The sequence below is a fragment of the Oryzias latipes genome, chromosome 16 (genome assembly GCF_053564925.1).
Source record: "Oryzias latipes strain Hd-rR chromosome 16, Olatipes_Hd-rR_3.1".
Lineage (NCBI taxonomy): Eukaryota > Metazoa > Chordata > Actinopteri > Beloniformes > Adrianichthyidae > Oryzias > Oryzias latipes.
This window is the reverse complement of record NC_136252.1, coordinates 17,908,449-17,923,864: the sequence shown is the minus strand read 5'-3', so window position 1 is coordinate 17,923,864 and position 15,416 is coordinate 17,908,449. Positions and strand designations below refer to the sequence as shown.

Genomic DNA, 15,416 nt, shown 5'->3' with positions numbered 1-15,416 from the left:
CTTAGAAAGTTTTGTTTGCAATGTTTTGGCATATGTATCACTTCATAAGAGCCCTGTAATTTCAGACATGAAGAGAATAGAAAACACTTCACATTAAAAAGATGAATCTGGTTTAAGATACAGAATTTAACTCCATGTGAGATTTTCTGACAGACCATAAGAGGGATTTATACAAATTTCTTCATTCAGATTAACCTAAATTGCATTTTTAAAAATCAACAAAAAATAAAAGTTAGAAGAAATCTGTTTACAAGATGAAATGGGGGGGGGGGGGGGGGGCTGTGAGGCTCTGATCATCAAATAATCGATGTTTTGTTTCTGCAGATTCGAGCAAAACCACAAATGGGAGACAGCGCTTCACCTGTGATGGTTTGACATGCAACAAAACTTTAGACTGTGAGGGGAACGACGACTACTGTTTTACCGCATCGGGTGAGACATCTGTTCTTATTCTATTCAGAAGGAAAATGATTCTAAAGCTTCTGATAACCTTCTCTCTCAGGTCCTGAAGGAGGAACCATAACCACCTTAACTTCTGCAACAGTGCTGTCACTGCAAGTACAGGTCTGCAGCTTGTAGTAGTGGCGTTAGTCTCTTTGACATTGTTTTCTTAAGAGAAAATTCAAACAGTGAATTCTTTGGCACCTCTCTTTTTCATACACAAAGTCTATAAGGCCCTCACCCTTTTCTTCTTTCAACTTCTCTTTTGAAGATTCAAAGTTTGGAATCCAAAATGATTATTTTTGATGCGTTTTTTTGTGTTAGTTTCTTTTTTATTTTCACCTGTCAAACTGTGTGTAAATTTAAATATGAAATAAAGTTTCATCTCATTAAGAGGGAAACTAATTTGAGGTTGTGGTTTTTGACTGGAATGTTTTTTGACTGTCTTGGATGTTTGTTATCAAGGTATGACTGACTTCTTTTTACCAACAAGTGAATAATAGCTGTTTAAATAAAATCCTTTCAAATCACTTTAGGTACACCTCAAAATCCTAAAGCAATAAATTGTACTTCATTAATCTTTTTTTTAATCCTCCACTACAGTTTGCTTTTGTTTTCAGTTTAAAAAATAAATAATTTTAAATAGGCTGTACTTTTTATTAAGCTGCATTTTAATTTGTGATTTCCATCATTATATGCCTTAGCCTCCTTTTTTTTCTCCATTACATTTTAGTAGCACCTCTGAGGACAGACCCCCCCATCCGTATCAAAAAACTAAGGACCATGTATGGAAACTACTTTTAAAGACAAATGTTTAAGGGGACACCAAAGATACATAGCAATATAGCTGGATAAGTGCAATCCACGCTCCTATCACAGTACCAGACCTTACTGCTTATGACAGCAGACACCATTCATTTTATTCATAATAAAGACACCGAATGTTAAGCTGTCATAGGTATTTTTAATGAATAAGGCAAACCAATTCAATGAAAATGGAAGTTCTCAATGAGTCTCTGTCAAATTAAAAAAATTGAAATGTGAAATTTTAATATAAATATTATTCAATATGTTTGAATAATGTGCTAGTTTGGTCACACCCATCAGCAAAATCTTTAAAAAAAAACTCAGCTACACCCACAATGCGGTAGTGAGAAAGGGTCCAGTCTTTACAATCATTGGTTTGCATTTTCAAGTGAGCTTGGGAAAACACAGACATAACTGTTAGATTTCATTTTAAGTTAATAAAAATAGAATACATTTAAAAAAAATTGGTTAAATCTGACAAAACTCAAATCTTTTTTAACAGTTTCCATCTCGGAGGTCAGCCTACTTAGAAGAGTGTCAAAGAATGACTCTGCTCTCCCCTTAAGAACCACAAAATACACTCTACTAAACTCTGAACACACACAATATTTGATGAGTCGAGTGGAAATGTGGAAATGCAGCTTACTGTTAAATAAAGTAAGATTTAACCTTCTTTAACCCCCGTGCTATCTTAGATGACCCCACCCTTACATTGCCGTGTTCTCCCTACCATGACAAAGGTGCATAAAGGTGGAAAGATTTCATGTAATCCATGGACACCAGTGAAGATCACAAATCATTGAAGAAAAAAGGTTCAGCGCACTGTCTACTGGGTCTAGATGACCCAACTCCCAACGTTAAAGTGCCTACGATAGCACAAGGGTTAAAATATATTGAAAACAAAAGTAAACTATTGGATTGTAAAATAAAACATTGTTCAACTACATGTTATTGTTGTGGTACGGAGCCCCTAAAGGGCCATTGATGAAAAAAAAAAAAAACTGGAGGAAAAAAAAATTTTTTTGAAGGAAAAAAAAATTTTTGGGGAGTAAAACATTTTTTTTTGAAGTAAAAAGGAAAAGAATAAATTACTGGTGCGCACCAGTTAGTTTCAGGTACGCACCAGTTAGTTTCAGGTGCGCACCAGTTAGTTTCAGGTGCGCACCAGTTAGTATCAGGTGCGCACCAGTTAGTATCAGGTGTGCACCAGTTAATATCAGGTGACATTATGACATTGTCAGTAATATTTCGTGTTTTCAGAAAGTTTACAAGGTCCATATCCTCAACTTTAGCCATTCTCAAGACAACTGTGGCTACTTGGTGCACAATGAGCAAGCAGGTCAACTATCTGATATCGTCTGATACTAACTGGTGTGCACCAGATACTAACTGGTGCGCACCTGAAACTAACTGGTGCGCACCTGAAACTAACTGGTGCGCACCTGATACTAACTGGTGCGCACCTGAAACTAACTGGTGCGCACCTGAAACTAACTGGTGCGCACCTGATACTAACTGGTGCGCACCTGAAACTAACTGGTGCGCACCTGATACTAACTGGTGCGCACCTGAAACTAACTGGTGCGCACCTGAAACTAACTGGTGCGCACCTGATACTAACTGGTGCGCACCTGAAACTAACTGGTGCGCACCTGAAACTAACTGGTGCGCACCTGAAACTAACTGGTGCGCACCTGAAACTAACTGGTGCGCACCTGATACTAACTGGTGCGCACCTGAAACTAACTGGTGCGCACCTGAAACTAACTGGTGCGCACCTGAAACTAACTGGTGCGCACCTGAAACTAACTGGTGCGCACCTGAAACTAACTGGTGCGCACCTGATACTAACTGGTGCGCACCTGAAACTAACTGGTGCGCACCTGAAACTAACTGGTGCGCACCTGAAACTAACTGGTGCGCACCTGAAACTAACTGGTGCGCACCTGATACTAACTGGTGCGCACCTGAAACTAACTGGTGCGCACCTGAAACTAACTGGTGCGCACCTGAAACTAACTGGTGCGCACCTGATACTAACTGGTGCGCACCTGAAACTAACTGGTGCGCACCTGAAACTAACTGGTGCGCACCTGAAACTAACTGGTGCGCACCTGATACTAACTGGTGCGCACCTGAAACTAACTGGTGCGCACCTGAAACTAACTGGTGCGCACCTGAAACTAACTGGTGCGCACCTGAAACTAACTGGTGCGCACCTGAAACTAACTGGTGCGCACCTGAAACTAACTGGTGCGCACCTGAAACTAACTGGTGCGCACCTGAAACTAACTGGTGCACACCTGACACTAACTGGTGCGCACCTGACACTAAGTGGTGCGCACCTGAAACTAACTGGTGCGCACCAGTTAGTTTTTTTTTATTTTTTTTATTTTTTTACTTCAAAAAAATTTTTTTACTTCAAAAAAAAAAAATTTTCCTCCATTTTTTTTCCTATCAATGGCCCTTTAGGGGCTCTGTATTGTGAAACTTTGAGGAGTAAGTTGTTTTTCGGGAGTACAGAGTTTTTTGCATAGTTTGGCCTAGGGTGCGTCTTATGTGTGATTTAAAAAAAATTAAGAGGCTCACATATTTGTCGTTTTTCCATTAACAACAACTAGAGGGTACTGTATGTGTGTGTCTATTTCATGAGCATATTTTTGATAAGTATCAAACAACGAATTTGAACCAGGTTTGATGTGAGCACAGCATAACTCCAGGCTTGTCAGAAATGTTCAGAAACGTTGCACCTTTCTCCCTAAAGCGTGACTTATCCAGATTTTTTCTTCTTTATCCCTTGTGCTATCTTAGATGACCCCACCCTTACTTTGACGTGTTCTCCCTACCATGACAAAGTTGAATAAAGGTGGAAAGATTTCATGTAATCCATGGACACCAGTGAAGATCACAAATCATTGAAGAAAAAAGGTTCAGAGCACTGTCTAGTGGGTCTAGATGAACCAACTCCCAATGGCAAAGTGCCTAGGATAGCACAAGGGTTAATAAGCACTGTTTGGCTTCTGATATGCCTTTATTGTCACGGTCCAGCTGGACAAGGAAATTAGAGTAGTCATCAGTCCAGTGCAAAAAGAAATCTAGCAAAGTATAATATAAGATAAAACATGTTAATATGTACAAGGAAATACAAAAAGTGTGCAGAGTAATATGTACAGATATAAACATGTCAGATGTGCAAAAACAGCATGGAGGTGGGAAAGTGTTGACAAGTTTATAGTGGATAAATACTTAAATAAGCATTTATACATATATACATATATAGTCATATACATTGGCATGTGCTGTGGCAAATTTTATCTGAGCATTTTGGAATTGAGTATGACTATTACCTTGGAATGAAGCTATTTTTGAATATGTTTGTTTTAGTTCTGATACCTCTGTTTGTTGGCATCCCAGAGGCAAACAGGTCGAACAAGTCTGATTTTGGCCCTTTTTACAACCCCATGAGGCGGCGTGCGCACTGGATATCAGTCAGGGTAGGGTAGGGCATCTGCGACCAACTTATGATCTCAAAAATACAGTAACTGAAAGGATTGTGTATAAACAGCTGGTCTTCAGTTTTGGTATAAAAATAGTCAGTGAAACCACGTTAAATGTCTAAAACAGTAAGAAAAACAAAAGACAAAAACCCAAACTTGGAAATTCAAACGTTACTAGTATTTAAGATGATACAAATGTTTTAATTAGTTTACTCAGAACTGTAACTGACAGGTGAAAAAAGACAAGAAACAAAAACATATACATTAGTCAAAATCCACATTTTGGATCTCCTAAATTAATTTTCAACTTCAAACTAGGGGTGGGGGCTGAGAACCACATTCCTGATAACTTTCAAAAAAAAAACTGCCATCGTATATTTTAGTTGGCTAGATACACCTGTTCCATGTTGTGAAAAGTTAGTGGAGATATAAAATCTGGAAAACAAACAAGCATATCAGCCCATGTGCTATCACATTTCCCACCCCCGCTGTAAAAGATTGGCTTCAGGAAGATAAGGGGAGGACCTCGCTTTGTGTGTAAAGAAGATAGGTGGCAAGCACTGTTCATATACTTTCTTGAAAAAGTCAACAACAAAGAGACCAATGCCACTACTAGCTGCAGACCTGCACCTGCAGTGACATCACTGTTGCCCAAGTTACCCTTGCAACAACCAATATCTGCATCTTGTGAAATTAAAAAAACTGGTTGTCACATCTGCTTTGAGTTTGTAGTTCCTCATGTGGCAACTGGCAACAAACTTGGCAATGTTTTACGCCGGATGCCCTTCCTGACGCAACCCTCTCAAAGCAACCGGGCTTGGGACCGGCACAGAAGTAGAGAAGGTAACAGGTAGCAGCCCGGAGTTGAACCCTGGTTTCACGGACGGAAGGCGCCGCAAACCAGCACGAGCTAAACCAGCTGCCAAGTTGCTGCATAGGGTGTTAAGTAAAATTTTGGACGACTCAAAATGGACTGAAGCTTCACCACATTCTTCAGGCAGAACGCAAGCATTCACTTCAAAGTTTTGAATCACCTGCAGCCAAACGGCAGCTGTTCAAAAATGTAATCTGTTTTATTCAGGATACAAGAAAACATTAAGGATGATTAAATGCTGTACCTGCACAGGAAATGACTCTGGATGCACCACATTGATAAGTCTGTAAAGGACAGTCTCTTTGTGTTTCAGTGCAGCTCCCTGAATTGATGGTATATATTTATAACACTTCAGAGTGTCACCTAATAAAACAACAAACAAAACATGAATGAATATTTACAATACATCAACAAAGCAACATTTACACGTCAATGCATTAATTTTCCCATTGTTGGATCAAAAAGTTGTACTCTATTCTATTCCCAGTATCGCACACCCCTACCATACAGAACACAACCCTAAGCAGCTGGAAGGTTAGGAGACAGTAAAAATAGCAGAGTCCAATGTCCGTAGTGAAACAATTTATTTGGTCTTTCAGCAATAACTTAGAAACCAGAAGGATGCTCTGTCCAGATGTTTGTGTATTTGTTGGTGTAAGGGTCATTGAAAGAGGAATGTTGAGATACAAATACAAAGAATTACCTGTTAAATACTGTTGAATTAATTACTAAAAAAAAAGAGGGGCCAGGAGTAGACGAGGTGGCAGCCAGGACCCGTCCCAGACATCCCCACAGAAAAGCAGAACAAGGGACTCCCCACTTCAGGCAACCTGATACCAGCCACCCAGACCAGAGTCGGGATGACCACTGCAGGAGCCCCCAGCGGACACAGGAGCACAGAGAGCGCAAGCCCCAGGCCAGCTAACAGAACCCTTCGACAAGAATCCAATGGAGACACTACATTAAATCAAAATAAAGCCATCAGAGTGTAATTTAACGTTTCTAAATTCTATCTCTTTCACATTCACTGTTCTTTCAAAATCTTTTTCTTATTCATCAAAACAGTTTACCTGAAGTGTTCCAACCGACTCTGTGTTAATAGGTGTTTCACATTCACATACCTAAAACCTGCTTCAACAGATATTTATAAAAGAGTGATCATCTCCCAGGAACTTATTGATTTCAAAAGTGAAACTATGATTTGGCACAAGTGCAAACAAACAAACAAAAAAATATTTCAAAGTTAACTTTCAGTCATAGCAAAGATAAAGTGAAGAAAAGTAACAATTAGGGTAGCCTTAGTCCAGTTTTGGAGGCAGTGATGGAGGTGCTAAAGACTTTTGGTTGGTTGACCTTGGTCACATTGGTCTTTGGACTGAATGTTGGACTCCTGGTGACCAAATTTCTTCAGGGCTGCTCATTCCTGGTCCTCGAGATCTACCCCCCTGACTGTTTCCCAGATCTCCAAGTCCTGCTAGCTGCTGATTAGCTCAATCAGATGTCTCCACAGTCTGATTGAATCAATGAACACACCTGGTCTAGGTAATCAACAGCAAGCAGTGCAGGGAGAGCTGAAAAGCAGGCAGGGTGGTGGATCGGGAGGACCAGGAATGAGCAGCCCTGCTTTTATGTGCTATTTAGGCTATAGAATACAACTTCTCAACAGGGTTTGTGTAGGCCTCCAAAAAACTACAGAGAAAAAAAGTGTAAAACTTGTTCTAAGTTTTTAAAAAAGGATAAAGAATTTATTCAAAAAGTTTATTTTAAAATAAACTATGTTTATTATTTTCAGAAGTGTAAAAAAGGAACTTTTACATCCAAAAAACATCAAAATAAAACACTCTGAGAGTAATGTAATGTAATGTTTCAGACATCTTTCATTTTTATACTGTTTATTCAGAATTATTTTCTTACTCATCTAAGTAGTTCAACTCAACTATTCCACATTTTTGTCTTCATAAGTGTACAAATTGTACATTTCTAGACATGAAGGCTCCTTTTACAGAACGAAAAAAGATTCAAATTCAAATTAATTTTATTTATAAAGCACCTTTCATGTCAAACAGACAACTCAAGATGCTTTCCATAAAAAACAAACAAGAATACAATAAAACCAATCCCCTCACATGTAATAAAATAATTAAAGAAGCCCCTCATAATAAAATACACAAAAACAAGCACAAGTAAAAGAGAAATGACAGAGCTTAAGAAAAGAGAACCCAGAAGGCGCCGTCCGCCCTGTCCTCCTGTTGGCCGGGGTGTCAGCATCTATGCAGCACAAGCACGACTCATCCCCAGCACCCCCCGCCCCAGAGACCCCCAACCCCCAGGCCCAGTGCACCCAACATGGGCACACCAGGCCCGGCAGCCCGGAGGAGCCGGAACAAGAGATACCAGAGGACAAGCATGGCCAAATCTCTTGGAGCCCGAACACTAACACCCCAGCCAAGGGTGAGAAAACGAAAAAAGAGAACTTACTTATTTGATAGTGAAACTGCGATCTACAGATACAACAAGTTCATGCGAGACAATTTTCTGCTGACAAAATCTTAAGTTCAACTGTCAGTGGTTATAACACAAAGTTTAACTGAGAGCATCAACTTAACTAGAAAGTAATAGACTGGATTTACTGACAAAGGGGATCTGATGCGCATCAACTTTCTGCATTCAATCACTACATTTGCATAAGTAAATTGCCAAGTTTTAACCTGTGAAGCACCTTGTGACTTGTGTAAAATTTACTTACTTACTAAATCGAACAAGTTTTTAGAAATAAAATACTTAGCAATGAAGATTTGCTTATAAGAGGACAAACATCTTAAAATGCCGCAACATGAATGATAATGATAATGAATAATGAATAATGAAAATGATAATGGTTGTGAGAGAGTTATGATAATCTATGATCATCTACTGTACATGATCAAGATTCTGTCTGCGTGAGATACCCTACATCTCGGCATAACTGCTGTCAAGGCTTCAGAAATGTCATTTTCATTTATTCATTTATAGAGCACCTTCCACAACCATCCAAGGAGGCCCAAAGTGCTGTACACAATGTCACCGATATCAACTTTATTTTAGAATATTTCAACATTTAGGAAAGAGACAATCAATACTTTTTTTTTATTCCAACACTATATTTAATATTTTTTTCCTTCTTCACAAACACTTTTTTTTATTTAACTTGTCACATTTTCTGAGATTTTCAATTTTCAATATCTTCAATGTTCTCCACATGAAAGACAGAATGTAACTGTGTGCTTTCTGCAGATGTAAGTCTTGCATTGTACACAAGAGGTACTTGTTTTACTGTCATCTCGGGAGGGACAGACCTGGCATCTTTTTCGTTTCTTTACATCTGTATCCACTGGATCCATTGCATACTGGTTGGATGGCCTGAACTTGATCTTTTCAATGACAGCTGCAGCTGCTGGTGATCGAGCTGGCCTGGCTCGCCTCTGGATCTTGGGAGTGATGAGTGCTTTGCCGAGTTCCTCCAGGATAAGCCGACGTCGGTACAATTTGCCGGCATTCCATTCCTGGTTGATTTCAGACCACAGGACATAGGCATTGTAGGCAGACACGTCCACAATATTGAAGAAAATTGCCATGGGCCAATGAGCAGTCTTGCGCTGGCAGCTGTATGTTGCTGTGACTTTGTCCAGATTGTCAACTCCTCCTTTGGTGGAGTTGTAGTCCAGAATCATTTGTGGCTTCATGTCATCTCTTGTGCTCAGAGATGCATCTGTGTGCATTGTACTCATTACAAGAACATTCTTGTTTCTCTTCGGGCAGTATGATACAACTGTTGCTTTTTCAGTGAAAGCAAATATTAAGGAATGCATAGGTCTCCCCTGTATCTTGAGAATTTCACTGGGAAATTCTGGCTTATTTCTTCTGACTGTTCCCAACATAGTCAGCTTCCTCTTCTGAAGTTCTTCCCCAAGGCGGTAGGATGTAAAGAAGTTGTCACATGTGATGTTATGACCTTGCAGCCCTTCACTCATTTCAAGCACCACACGCATCCCCTGGTTCTTCTCAGGTGCTCCTCCAGGTAGTTTTCCAGTGTACACTTGCATTTTCCATGCATAGCTAGATTTTGCATCACAGGCTGCCCATATTTTTATGCCATACTTGGCAGGCTTGTTGGGCATGTACTGTCGGAAAGGACGGCGCCCTCTGAATGGAACAAGGCGCTCATCTACAGTAACATGGGGACCAGGATTGTACAACAAAGGTAGAATTTCGACCCATTTATCCCATACATTTCTGATTGCAGCTAGTTTGTCACTTTCACGTCGACCAACTGTGGTGTCGCGGTTGTCAAATCGGATCACACGAGATATCATGTGAAATGTCTCCAGAGACATTGTTGCTAGAAAGATTGGTCTTCCATTCTCTTCATTCCATAGACTTGAAGTTGCTTCTCCCTTTGACCTGTAAACTCCAGCTAATATCAGAATTCCAATATAAGCATTCAAGTCAGTCTGATCCAGTGACTTCCATTTCTCTTGAAATACACGCCTCCCCTCCAAGTTAGTCATGTCCAGTATAATCCTCTCTATTGGTTGGGATATGAAGAGCTGAAATGCTGATTGAATATCAACTCGTGTGACAGCAAATCTTGTTGGACCAGGTGTCATTTTGATGATATTGGAAGATGAAAGTCTGCCTCGGCTTTGGTGTGGTGATGTTGACCATTTTACATTACCATCTTTAGATGCCCATGTCCCCTCTGTGGATGAGGATTTCCTCAGATTTAACACACAAGTTCATGACCCTAGATGAGGAAAAGTCACCAACTTTCATGAAGAAAAAGAAAGGATAACCAGTTCTTTGGTCAACCCAAAAACTGATATGGGTCAAATTGACCCTTAACATATTATGAGGGTTACAGTAGTTCAAAGTACCGGTAACAAAATTAACTCAAGCTTTAAATGTTACAGCAGACAACTGAACAGACAAACAAACTTACTCTAACTGACCTACCTAATTGAAAACACAAGGTAATATAAATAGTGGCTGATCAAACCAACACAAGGGGGAACTGAAAAAGACTAAGACAAAATACAGCAAACAAAGAAAACTAATGTCCAACCCTTGTAAGTTAACATATACAAATGAATGACACTAAGGAACATCAAAATAGAGACTAAAGAAAAAGCAAAAAGAGTTTCTTGTCCCCTGGGCGATGGTTTAGTCCAATTAGCTGCCTGTTGAATATAAGGTCCCTGCTGACTGGCACGCATTGTTGTGTCAGGCCTGACTTGGTGGTTCCTACAGCAGATGGCAGCAGCAGCAACAATGGTTCCCTCAGCAATGGTAACTCATAACATAACATGAAATTAACCCTTGTGCCATCTTCAGTGATGAAAGTCAGGCAAGGAAAAAATCCCTGAACTTTTCTTTGAGCGATATGGCGGGCACAGAGCGAAATTTTGGAAAAATACGTGGTCTTAGATGCATTCTTGTGCATTCTGGCAACTAGTTATTCACTTCTTTATCAAGAAACTAAGACTAATTGGAGCATCATGATTTGTCATTCAAATCCCTAGTTTGACTCTCCATTAAGGACTTGCTGGTCCTAAAAAAGAATTTGGAAAATTGCTCAAAGTAACACAATCCTACAATCTACGCTTTTCCTTAAAGCTGCAAAACATACAATTGCTAAAATATAGTAACATCAAAGCCCCAAATGGCAAAAAGAACACCAGTAACTATGATATTCTATGAAAATACCTCAGTTATTTATACATTATTTCTGCTTTAGAAATGACTGATGTACAACATCCACTTGCACTGTTTTCTCAAACTATAATTACATCAAAATATGGGATCTGCTTTAAACTATAATTCTATAACATAATACATCAATTCTTTAACACCAATACTAAGTAATCTGGGAAATATCAAAACAAACATACAAACTAAACTAAACATTGTAAACATTTTTTAAGGGAGTGCGGGTCCAAACCATCAAATACTTATAATTAATGTCAACTATACTGAACTAAATCATGGTAATTAGGAAATACAAATAAATTAGATAGAGAAATGTATTCAAAATAAAAACTGAAACTCAAAACTAAAATTGAAATTATTTCAAAATGTGGTTTTGAGATTATTTTACACAAAAAAGTATTTGACCTACACTACCTTAAAAATCTTTTTTTTTCCAGCCAAGACCACTTCAATTTGTTTTTTATTGTCTTCTCACAACTGAGGTCGTGACCACGCTCAATAATGACGATGCCTGCCATTATTTTAACACAAATTTGATCGCAAACTCTTCAGATGTGTTTGTGAAAGTTTAGCGTGGGTCCGCCAGTTTTGGTCTCTAGGGAAGCAAGTCACGCTGACCACGTGGTGCAGACAGAGCAAATCAGACCCGTCGACGCATCCGAAAGCAACTAAAACGTCCCGTCATTGGTCAATTAGGCCGGGAAGACGAGAAATGGCCACGACCATAGAGGAAGCGATCTGCGGAGAAATATAGAAAATAAAGCTAAAATTAACTGATTTCAGACCATTTTTTAATCCGGAAAGCGATTTGTCCGTAGAGATCAGGTCTTTATTTCCCGGAAAGTACGTTCGGTTTGCTCAAAAACCCGGATTTCCGGGAATTCCCGGAAGACTTTCATCACTGTATCTTAGATGACCCCACCCTTACAATGGCATGTTCTCCCTACCATGACAAAGGTGGATAAAGGTGGAAAGATTTCATATACTGTAATCCATGGACATCAGTGAGATTCACAAATCATTGAAGAAAAAAGGTTCAGCGCACTGTCTAGTGGGTCTAGATGACCCAACTCCCAATGTTAAAGTGCCTATGATAGCACAAAGGGCTAATTAAGCTAATTTTAAAAGTAAAATGAAATGTGTTAATAAATTTATGTTTAACCAAACGTGTGTTTGTGATATGTTTGATAAAACGAAGTCATCTAATAAAAGTATACGCAAAATGTGAAGTGAACAATTATATGTAGGGTGTGCTGCCCTCATGGGGTGGCAGCGCAGCCATCACAGTCGGAAACACAAAAATGTATTCTGAAAGCAAGAAAAAGATTTTGAAAACAAACATGTAATGCTTTTATTTGCAACTTTCAAAGTGTTGTTTTTAAAACTGAACATTTTGTTTGCAATTTAGGAAATTATTATCTCAAAACTGTACCTTTGGTACACATTGTGGTGTCAGAAATATGACTTCAGAGAAATGCACGATGTACGTAGTATATATGCCTCACAGCAGAGGGCGCTGGTGATTCCAGAGAATGTGACACCCCGGCTGAAGAACGATAGAATTTGCTGAAGCAAATTATGAAATAAATAACTCATTCTAAAACACAGGAACATGACATAAAAACAAAGCTACTTTGGAAAATATTGATTTTGAAATTCAAGGTTCTGTAAAAAGCCATTGAATTATACTAATGTTCAACGTGATTAAAATTAATATTTTAAAATGTTGTTTTAAAACAATGGACAGGTTTTTAAAGTAAAATGAAATATATTTAATAATATCATGGCTAATTTAAAACGTGTGTGCAGGTTTTTCAATTTCTTTTAGCTTTTTTAATTTCAATATCTTTTTATATATTTCATGAGAGATTTATTTGTTGATTGTGTATTTGCACAGGCTCATATTTATTTATTTAATTATGAACAGTTTAGGAGTCAATACAAGTGAAGTCATTCAGTTATTCTTTAATATTGTTTAGCATTATTTTCTAAATGAAAAATTCCTAAACTGAGGAATTTGTGGAGACACATCACTGTGATCTCCACTGAGACAGACAGACTTTTAAAACTGAGGAAAGAAAAGGAAAACTTCTACAAACATGTCTTCCATGTGTTTCTTTAGAAGGAGTGGCGAATAGACTTAATTTATAGGTAAAAGTAAGTCAGTAATAAGAATTTTAAAGAAGATGACTGGATTATCTAGAAATTTCAGATTAAAAGTATTTACGGATAAAAGATGGCAAAAGGCATCTCTGTAAAGGTGAAAGTGAAATCAGTTCAGATCAGATGGGACTTAACATGTTGTACTGTTTTTAACATACATCACCTTGTGATATAAGCTGGACACATCGTCATCACCACAAATTTTTTGATTTAGTGATCACAAGCTGTTTGTCTGTAAAACGAGATATAAATATGAGAGTAATTTGTAAACCTGGAAGAAAGCACATCAAAAATTAAATAACAAAAACTAAAGGTGTACTGTAACGCCACATAGTTAGTGATGTTCACATTCTGACTGTAAGGCAAGTTTACCAAGCTTTAAAAAGAAAAACAGAGGTGGGGTTGAACTCGATGAGTTCTTTCCAAGGTTACAGAATATGAGCAGAAACTCATTTCAGTCAGACAACTCATGCAGTAGTAATATTTATTTTCACATCTTTAGTTTGCTTCCACATACTTGTTGCTTTCACATTCTTTGACATTCACTTTCCTTAGTTAGCATTCACTTTCCTCCGAGTAAGCATTTCACTTTCCTCCAAGTAAGCATTTCACTTTCCTTTAACTTAGCATTTCACTTTCCTTTAACTTAGCATTTCACTTTCCTTTAACTTAGCATTTCACTTTCCTTTAACTTAGCATTTCACTTTCCTTTAACTTAGCATTTCACTTTCCTTTAACTTAGCATTTCACTTTCCTTTAACTTAGCATTTCACTTTCCTTTAACTTTGCATTTCACTTTCCTTTAACTTTGCATTTCACTTTCCTTTGGTTTGGCATAAAACTCCGTGCAATTCCAAGAGAGAGAAATTTCCATAAACTTTTGGGTAATAACTACCCCCAACACCAATTTAATCAAGGTTGGAAAGAAATTAAATGTATATCAGTATGTAATCAGATGAAGTGTGTTTCAGAGGCATTCCATATTCAGACTTACAAGTATGACTGCTATGTGTGACCCGGCACCTTTGACCGTTGGGCCGCTCCCATTCAAGTACAGCGCCAAGAAGGGAACACACTATCTAGTGGATCTGCTATGTGTGACCCGGCACCTTTGACCGTTGGGCCGCTCCCGTTCGAGTACAGCGCCACGAAGGGAACATACTATTTATTGAGTCTGCTATGTGTGACCCGGTACCATAGACCATTGGGCCGCTCCCGTTCGAGCAGAATGCCAAGAAGGGAACATACTATTTATTGAGTCTGCTATGTGTGACCCGGCACCATTGACCATTGGGCCGCTCCCGTTCCAGCACGGCGCCAAGAAGGGAACACACTATCTGGTGGATCTGTTATGTGACCCGGCACCATAGACCGTCGGGCCACTCCATTCCGAGTAGCGGCAAGTAGACGGCACAACTTAACATACAAGTTTGAAGCTTCCACTGGAATAATATAATAAAGCATAAGTGACAAACATAATTAAAAGCTTCCATTTGAGAACTATGAATGAGCTAACGCTATAACTTTTTAATGCTTCCATCCGGCTCATAAGATACGAGCCCAAGTAACCTCGAATTTCGGACTACACACATATCGTAACACAGCTTAAGAACATCCTAATTTTGAGGCTTCCACCTGGCAAATAATTTTCATAAAATCTAATCTGAAATTTTGTATGCCATTCTGATACTAACATATCAGTTGATTCAAGTAAGATAAGTCATTGAAATTCGGAAGAGGTTTACCACCCCACCACTTCAGGGCAGAGTAGGTGCGTGGAATGCAGTAGTCGTTGCATATCCAGATCAGGTGAAGGGGCAACAATCTGCAGGGGAGCAGCAGGACGAGCAGAGACTTTGGAACTTGGAAACCATCCGACTTTGTCAAGG

At 38.9% G+C, this 15,416-nt stretch overlaps 1 long non-coding RNA gene across 1 annotated transcript; it reads left to right on the top strand.

Moving 5' to 3' along the window:
• Positions 1 to 95: 95 nt before the first annotated feature.
• On the top strand, positions 96 to 846 carry LOC111948952 (uncharacterized). Its single transcript, XR_002874932.2, has 2 exons — positions 96 to 432; positions 503 to 846. It is a non-coding gene; the product is annotated as an uncharacterized LOC111948952 (long non-coding RNA).
• Positions 847 to 15,416: the final 14,570 nt, after the last annotated feature.